At 46.9% G+C, this 9,581-nt stretch overlaps 1 pseudogene; it reads left to right on the plus strand.

Annotated features, from left to right (window-relative positions):
• The first annotated feature begins 1,219 nt into the window (after window positions 1–1,219).
• Window positions 1,220–6,687, plus strand: LOC140397027 (histone H2A.V-like; annotated as a pseudogene).
• Window positions 6,688–9,581: the final 2,894 nt, after the last annotated feature.

Raw genomic sequence — 9,581 nt, forward strand, 5'->3', positions numbered from 1 at the left:
CTCCTCTCTCTCTGTCACCGCCCCTCTTTCTCCTCTGTCACTGTCACCTCCCACTCTCCTCTCTCTGTCACCTCCCCGCTCTCTCCTCGCTCTCTGTCACCTCCCGCTCTCTCTCTCTCTCTCTGTCACCCCCCCCCCCCTCTCTCAGTCACCTCCCCGCGCTCCTCTCTCCCTGTCACCTCCCCGCTCTCCTCTCTCTCTGTCGCCTTCCCCGCTCTCCCTCTCTCTCTCACCTCCCCGCGCTCCGCCCGTCGGCCCGCCCCGCACTCCGCCCGTCGGCCCGCTCCACGCTCCGCCCGTCGGCCCGCGCTCAGCCCGCCCCGCGCTCCGCCCGTCGGCCGCCCCGCGCTCCGGCCGGCCCCGCGCTCCGCCCGTCGGCCGGCCCCGCGCTCCGCCCGTCGGCCGGCCCCGCGCTCCGCCCGTCGGCCGGCCCCGCGCTCCCGCCCGTCGGCCGGCCCCGCGCTCCGCCCGTCGGCCGGCCCCCGCGCTCCGGCCGGCCCCGCGCTCCGCCCGTCGGCCGGCCCGCGCTCCGCCCGTCGGCCCGCCCCGCGCTCCGCCCGTCGGCCCGCCCCGCGCTCCGCCCGTCGGCCCGCTCCGCCCGTCGGCCCGCCCCGCGCTCCTGAAAAAGACAGTTTTGTGGCAATGTTGACTTGTTTACCCCATCTCTTTTCTGTCTATTTCTCCCCCACCCCTGCCCATTGAGAATTGAATTAACTATTGAGCTGATTGTCTCTTTGTATGATTCGAATAGTGCCCAGGAGTCTCCTATTACCATCCAGACAATTCAAGATTGCAAACACTTTTTACTTTCCCACCCACTATGGTCTAGTATAAAACTTGCCGTTGCAAAATGATTGCCAGATCATTTTCGACTAAAATTGTTGAATTTGCATCATGTCATTCCTCTCTTGGAATTAAAATGCGTCTTGACCTCTTCTCTGGACTGTATGTTCTATGTCAGTGTAGTTTTAACATCCTGTTTCTGATCACCACTAAATATAAATGTTCCTACTTTTCCTGTAATGCGGTCTTGCTGGCCAATGTTCACACTGAAGATGAACGACATGCAAGATCATTTCTGTTTAAAAGTTGAATCCTAGTTTATCCCTTTAAAGTGTAAACGATTACCGGTACAGCTATCCTTTCATGTGAAAGTGTTGCATCTTTCCCTTGCTCTGGAGAAAAATAATAACTGGCGTTGCTTGTGTGTCACTCTGGCAGGCTGGCGGGAAGCTGGAAGGACTCGGGAAAAGCCAAGGCTAAAGCAGTTTCCCGCTCTCAAAGAGCAGGGCTACAGGTAGGCTTTGTGTTCCAAATGGATTAAACAAGGGGTGAAATGTATTTTCGGAATTGGAACCAAGTTTCCAACTTATTGAGATGTCGCGAGTAAAACTAGAGTTATTGTCCGAGCATTTCTGTTGCATATTTAACACGCCGTCCCCAAGGATTGATCAACAAATAACTTAATTCAGATGGAGACATGAGAATGATCACCCTGAAGAACCTATTCGAGTGATTGGCCTTCATACAACAATCTTCCTAATGTGTCAGCTCTCAATAGCTTTCCCATTGAACTGTGTTGTATCAGGGTCCCTTGATGCATAAGATGGTCCATGTCAAAGACAGTTAGTTATTCCTGCTTCTCCTCAACTCTTGCATGAACGTCTGTCTGCATTTAGGCTGCAATTGGAGTTCTGGAGCCACGTTTCTATGTGAACAGGACAGCTGAGGTTGTTGGCAATTAAATGTTGTTTCATGGCGTTAGTGAGCGCTGCTACTTGGGTGTTTTAACAAACTGTTAGGCTAGATTTCTCCAGTTTGGTTGATTGTTCCCGTTGGGCAGATAACAGCTCCATGGAGTAGTGAAGTTGAGTGAGGCCGCTGATTCGAGTTCACCGATCTTTATTCCCGTTGTCGAGAGTCCAGTACACGCAATTGCTGCTTAACGTCAATCAATTGAATTGGTTGAATACTGGCACCTATGATGGGGGCTGGGGGAACAAAATCAGGTAGTTGTCCATTCAGCACTTCTGGCTGAAGTATTTACCAGCCTTTATTTACTGTCTGCCTGACTGCTATCTCTTTTGGTGTTTTTGCATGCAGGTCACCTTTTTGTTCTCTCTCTCTCTCTCTCTCTCTCTCTCTCTCTCTCTCTCTCTCTCTCTCTCTCTCTCTCTCTCTCTCTCTCAATGCAAAGTTACAGAGGGAGGGCTGACTTGAAATTTAGCATTATCCATGTGGTTGTCTTCCATTTTCAAACTTTTAAAATAAATTTAGCGTACCCAATTAATTTTTCACAATTAAGGGGCAATTTAGCGTGGCCAATCCACGTACCCTGCACATTTTGTTTGGGTTGTGGGGGCGAAACCCACGCAAACGCGGGTAGAATGTGCAAACTCCACACAGGCGGTGACCCAGAGCAGGATCGAACCTGGGACCTCGGCGCCGTGAGGCAGCAGTGCTAACTACTGCGCAACCGTGCTGCCCTTTCAAACTGTTTTTAACCAGTTAAGCAATGAGCTTGGCACGAGTAAAACCGAATTAAACAAGTTTCTTATTGCAATCACATTGTCAGTAAACTCATGGCCACAGTTGAACCTGACTGCATTCTATCCTCAGCTACAAATGACCTTTTATACCGCCTTCCCACTATGCATTGTCTTTTTTTTTAATTTTAGAGTACCCAATTCATTTTTTCCAATTGAAGGGCAATTTAGCGTGCCAATCCACCTACCCTGCACATCTCTGGGTTGTGGGGTGAGACCCTCGCAGACACTGGAAGAATGTGCAAACTCCACATGGACAGTGACCCAGAGCTGGGATCGAACATGAGACCTTTAATATATGCATAATCACAAAAATGCAAAAGCCATCCACGGCAACAGACATCCAAAGGTCTGTTCCCCAGCAAAGAAAAGCAATGAGGGCCACTTCAGTTGATGGGAAGGACGAGAGTTTAATCTTACCAAATTGCTTGTGAGATTACTGTGCAGTTGTGAGATGCCATGTGTTTTAATGTCAATTTCTGTGTTTCACTTGGGAACGTTAGACATGACATCGAACAGTTTCAACACAATATTCCATGGCATCTTTTGTTTCTGTAGTTGGTATGAGTGACATCTCGGTTAGAAAGCCAAGAGTTTTTACAACATAGATGCTTCCTTCACAATGCAGTTTCAGCTCATTTCCTCTGCTCTGGGGTCTGTGAGAACACTGCTCGCACACCCTCTTATCAAACTTCCTAGTTTTGAACACCCCCCCCCCCCCCCCCCCCCCCCCCCCATAACTTTCCCTGCTCAAGCTTCTTTAGTCTCCCCACACAAATGGTCTCTTGAACCTTTCTAGACTCCAGCTGACACTGTGTCCCCGTCATTGTCTTGTCTTTCTCTCTTCTCAGACCCTGACATTCTTCCTAAAGCCTGGTACTCAAATGGACAAGATAACCTGAGCTAAGAATGAGCCATCTCCAGCAGGGTGAAACAGTGCAGAAAAATACAATGGTGTTTGCATGGAAGTAATGCCAATTGGAAGAGAATTTGACGCTGTCATTTAACAATGATTTTTGTGCACTTTCCTTTTGGGTCACTGGCAATTAAAATTGGGAAACTTGAGTGAAACCAAGCTCCAATGTTCAGAGAAGCTACAATAATGCAGTAGTCCAAATCTTCATTGGCCTAGAAATGTAGTTTTGTTTGAGGGGGAACCATCTTTGTTTGGGATAGGGGAGGCAGTTAGCTTGGTTAACAATCCGAGTGCAGTGGAGAGGATTCAGTTATGCTGGGATTGGTGGAACAACGTTATGATCCACAGCAGCAAAACTTGGAGACGAGGAGCATGAAGCAGTCGGAGAAATGTGCCGTAAAATCTTAGCCCAAGTTTGAAGAAAAACTTCTCGTGCCGGAAAATCTTTTTGTATCCGTTGGTTAAAATCCAAGCTAATGTATTTCATTTGCACGGTGCTTCAGTGAGAAGTTGCAACGGGCGGTGTCGTCCTTGCTTAGGATGTACCTTTTGGTGAGGATGCTGGTTTTCACTTGGTATTCTTTTGTTAGTTTCCTGTAGGTCGTATATTCACAGAGGCATTTGAAGACTCGTACCACTAGCCATGGGCGGGTGGGTGCTACAGCTGCAGTGTACAGTGCAGCCATCCTGGAGTATCTCACTGCTGAGGTAGGTGAGGGCGAGGGTGACCTGTTCCTTGATTTAGAACAAGGTTACAAACCTGGTGTTTAATTTGTTTGACATTCCTGACCACCTTGATGTAAACTCCTCCGTGACTTCTCTGATAGCATTCCTATGCAAGATTCAAAGCAGAAAATAGCTTCTACTCAATGAGCAGGGATGTGGTTAATCACCTCTGGGAGCTTTTCAAGAACGGAGTAGGATGTGACAAAGCAGGACTAGTTCGACCGGCATTCCAGAAGGCGGAGCTTAACGGCCACCGATGGTATGGGTAATGAGGAGATGCTTAAAAACCGACTAATGTCTGTTGGGAGATGGTCACTGAAGTTGTAGGGCGAGGTGAGGCAGGGGAGTGAGTAAAGTAAGCTGCATGTGTATCGTGACATGTAGAGGATCACATCTCCGCATTTCAACAAGGAGAAAAGGACATTGGCAGAGAGAGAACGGGATGGGGGGTGGCAAAGCTAGGACGGGGAGATCAGACTTTGGAAATTGGAAAGCCGAGGAGGAGAATTAAAAAAAGCAGTCGGGTAAATGATGGGTGCGAAGTATGGGACCCATTTCCTCATGGCCTCCCTTCATTCTCCCAACGCTTTCTGAAACTTGGAGATCAGGAGACATTGGCCAGCTTTCACCTCATGTTGCCGAATTGTAAAAAACAAAAAGCATCTATTGCCGTTGGAATTTCCATTTTAAGAAAACCTATCTTTTTTCTTTCATCTGCCTTCTGACTTGATATTCCGTAGGTGCTGGAGTTGGCAGGAAATGCATCAAAGGATCTGAAAGTAAAACGCATCACGCCACGTCACTTGCAGTTGGCTATCCGAGGTGATGAGGAGCTGATTCGCTGATCAAGGCAACCATTGCTGGTGGTGGTATGTGTCAACTTTAGGGATTTTTAATATAATGAATACTTTCTGAACTTTCTCAGAATTACTATCAAGTAATATATTGGTGGGACTGTCAGTGCAATTTAAGGGAAGGCCCTAATGATGAAGTCTGTAAACTGAAAGGGGGACATATTTTAAATGGTATGGGACTTTGGGGTTACTTCATAAGCTTTATTATCTTACAAAGTTTGTGTTACCAGCCTGCTATTGACTGACTGTTAACGGTGCTAAGAATTTTTTAGAATTATAGAGCTGAGATATTGGGAATGGATATCCTGGTTTTGAATCAACCTTAAATTTATTGACTAACTAAATAACCCGCCACACTTCCTGCATGATGTTTTGTAAGTAGCCACAATAGCCATCCTAATGCTCTTGATCCAGCTTTGGATGTCTGAGGAGGCAGGGGCACTCCAAATAGATTGTCTCTTTAAATTACACTCACTGCAGATTATGTTTTGGATATGGCATGGTTCGGGTGGTCATTACCACAGCGCACTAATGCTTTCACGTCATCCAAAAGTCCTGATCATTTGAAACAACGTGAAGATTCTGAAATCTTGCCACTGATTGAATGAATTTGAAACTAGCTCCAGTTGTGTCCGTTGTGAAAGTGTGCTTACAGTTTAGTGCGGTGATGTTTTTTCCCTTTGCGACATCTCTTTTAGCTTGTGTTGGATGTGATTTCAGTGAGCACTGAGTTCCTGGTGCGAATTAGGTACTCTCACTTGGTGAATGTCAGTGAGTGTCACGGAGGGCAAGGCGAGCTTTGCAGTTCAGCTTAATCTGGACTTGTTCAGCATCTGTACACGCGTGTCTCCAGCAGAGTCTTGCCTCAATAAATGGCTGTCCTGATCAATGGAGCTTAGCTGTGCAATGGGTTAACCCAATCATCCATGTGGTGTGTGGATGTAAATCCATAAAGCACGATATTGATTCGGGAAGGTGAATAGACAGGATCTTTGTTCATGATGAGCTGGTAAATCCACCCTCCTCTGAATTGTGGAGCAACAAAGCCAAGGCAGGTTTGTCATTTTGGTTGCAGCTGGACAGATTTACTCTGTCCGGGAGGGAAATCGCCACAGTCCCTATTTCTTTGAACTATCTTTGGTTTTTTTCTTGCGTTGCTGGCTGTAGAAATATGGAAAGAATTCTGAGCTAGTTGGTAAATCAGAATGGGAGTCGGAGAGGAGTGAGGGAGTGTGCCTCGCCTGGGCCGTTGACGTTTGCACAATTTATTTTGTTTCTCTCTTACAGGTGTGATTCCTCACATCCATAAGTCTCTGATTGGGAAGAAGGGACAGCAGAAAACTGCATAAAGCCCAGTTTTGAGCCCTACCCTCTTCCTCCCTACTGTCGTACTGTAATTTGGACAGAAGAAACCTGGGGATACTTGGCATATTTTTTTTAAAAAGAGTAGTTAAAATAAAATGGGAAGAGTTTTAGGAGGTGACTTTAGTGTTCACTATAATCTGAAAGACCTGTTTGTATGTCCTACGGTTTGGACTTGTAGCTGTATGACAATATAACTAGAGCATACAGCGGTTTGTCAACAATTAGGTTACGCAAGTGTGTTTTATACAATAAAACAATTCATAAAACCATTTTTTAAAAATCATGTCTTCACCGTGTGTCCTTTCGAACATTTAAAGCGGGGGAAGGTTTAGAAGCAGAAAGATACTATAGGTCCCAAGTAATTTTATATAATCTCTTCAATACTTGATGGCGATTGAATTGCAATAAAGCACTAAACTAAATGACAGTTTTGGGGTTTAACTTTGTATTTGGGTTTTAATGCCATGATACATTTTGAAGCAATTGCTTCATTTCATTTACTTGATCTTGTGTAAAGCAATAAATCCTTCCTTCTGTGTTTTATAGTAAAGCTTAAAATTCTTGAGAGATTCTTTGCTGTGCTGCCTATTTCTCCGAGGTGAATAATTGTTCCCCGACTTTTATCTATGCCAGTATGGTAAGTATTCTGTACCTTAAAAGGAGAAGAAATATCAACGTACATGAACTTCAGATTTCTCAGGCATTCATTTTGGCTTGCCCCTCTATGATCCAGCTTTTTGCAACTCCAAACTTGGCTCCATCTAATCATTAATTATTGCCGTTTGATTTTGGTGTCCAGCAGATGAACGAGCTGTACTCTCCCCGCGTCCCTCCTCTGGAGATGTACATGTCTGCCGCTGAACATTGTGTTGTCACAGGAGTTGTGTGAGGATTGTAAATGTATTGACCTGCTCCGATGGAACATGCTGGGTATTTTGCCCACCTCCCCGTGGTTAAGATTGTTCGATTTGAATTGTGTCTTAAAGCAGAGTGCTGAGTTTGGAGATTGCGGGGGTGGGGGGGGGGGGGGGGGGGGGGGGGAGAAAGAGAGGAATGCAGGTGGCGGCACAGCTACTTGGTGACCTTCAAATGAGCCCACAGCTTTTGGGATGTATAATTTACCCAGGATATGGATTTCGCTGGCTAGGTCACCATTTGTTGCCCAGCCCTAATTGCCCCTTGAGAAGGTGGTGGTGAGCCGCTGCAGTCCCTGAGGTGCAGGTAGATCACTGTAACCAAGTGATCTATCTCAAGTGCCAAGTGATGAAGGCAAGTATGCCCCCTTGACTACCTTCTCTGCCTGCGTTGCCACTTTCAGTGACCTGTGGACCTGTCCACCCAGCTCCCTCTGCCTGTCAATACTCTTAAAAGAGTTCTGTCATTTACTGTATATTTCCCACCTGTATTAGACCTTCCAAAATGGATTACTGGAAAGACATGAGGAAGGCATTTAAGTAGCATAGCTTTGCAGCATCAATCAACTCCAAAATCTGACAACGGTGAGATTTTGAAGCTGGAGACATTTTACACTGATCCGGGACAGCATGGTTCATTTGCCCCCTATCTGTAGCACAGCTTAGGCCTACAGAATGGGCAGGTGGAATTTCACACCAAAAAGCTTGTGGCAAAAAACATGCATTTTAACCAGGGATAGGTATACTTCAGTTAGGGTGATAAATGTTCAATAATGTTGACTCGGTTAGAGTAGGTCGACTTAAGAAAAGGTGTTCCTTTTAACTGATGGTGATAATGATCCAGATTTAAAGTTTGAGGCACAATGAAGAGGTGAGGAAGAACCTTCTGCAGCGACTGACGTTGGAGGCCCAGGAGGGCGAGACAGACTATGAATGATTTTCAAGAGGAAATCGGACAGGCACTTGAGGGGATGACACTTGGTGCAATGGGAAGGGGAAAGTGTGGGGCTAAATGGAACTTACTAGATCGCTTTATAGACCTGGTCAAATAGCTGCCTTAAGTACTGTAAAGGTTATTGGGGCACTACCCTGGAAATAGGCATGCCTTGGGGGGGGGGGGGGGGGGCAGGCGGCGGTGTTCCACCCCTCTTGTCACCTTCGCATGGCCCATCTCCAACACCTTCCTCCTCTCTCCTTTTCTATCCCCATTTCTGGAGCTAGACTGTCCATTAGTATCAATTACAAAGCCACAGACTCACACAGCTATCTCGATTATAGCTCTCCACATCGCATATCCGTCCGCAGGCAGTACCCAGATCTTGCTGTCATTTCAACTCACCGTCCTGCTCTCACGCCCCTATGTCTGTCCTTGGCCTGCTGCAATGTTCCAGTGAAGCCCAGCGCAAACGGGAGGAACAGCACCTCATTTTCCAGTCAGGAAAATTGCCGCTTTCTGGAGTTAACATTGAGTTCAGCAACTTCAGGTTGTGAACTCTTCTCCACCTTCACCCACCCATCAATTTGTGTTTCATTTCTTCCATTGATTCATATTACCATCCCCCTTTTCATCCGTTTTCCATCTTGTTTCCCCCTTACCACCATCTCCACCCCACCCCACTTGAGCCATCAGCTCCCTGATCCAGGTTTCCCTTTGACACACTGCTTACTTTTGTTCTGCCATTAACACACTCTGTGCAGCACGTGTGTAGCATAGTGGTTAGCACAATTGCTTCACAGCTCCAGAGTCCCAGGTTCGATTCCCGGCTTGGGTCACTGTCTGTGCGGAGTCTGCACATCCTCCCCGTGTGTGTGTGGGTTTCCTCCGGGTGCTCCGGTTTCCTCCCACAACCCAAAGATGTGCAGGTTAGGTGGATTGGCCATGATCAATTGCCCTTCGTGTTGGGTGGGGTTACTGGGTTATGGGGATAGGGTGGAGGTGTGGGCTTGGGTGGAGTGCTCTTTTCGAATGGCCTCCTGCACTGTAAATTCTATGATCTCTTAATATGCCACGATCATTACCCTCTTTAGCCTTGATCACCACCATTCGCACTCCCCTTTGTCTTTTTGTCCACAACATCTTAGTCAATCTTACATCCTCCACCTGTCGCTGACCCTACTGCAACACCAACCACCACCCCTCCCCACAACAGTATAAATCCCATCCTATTTCCACTTCTCCCCTGAAGAGACATCCAGACTCTAAACGTTAGCTCTGTTTTCTTGTCCGCAGTAAACCTGGCTAGATTTTCCCGCATTTTCT

This window comes from Scyliorhinus torazame, chromosome 20 (genome assembly GCF_047496885.1).
Source record: "Scyliorhinus torazame isolate Kashiwa2021f chromosome 20, sScyTor2.1, whole genome shotgun sequence".
NCBI classification, from domain to species: Eukaryota; Metazoa; Chordata; class Chondrichthyes; order Carcharhiniformes; family Scyliorhinidae; genus Scyliorhinus; species Scyliorhinus torazame.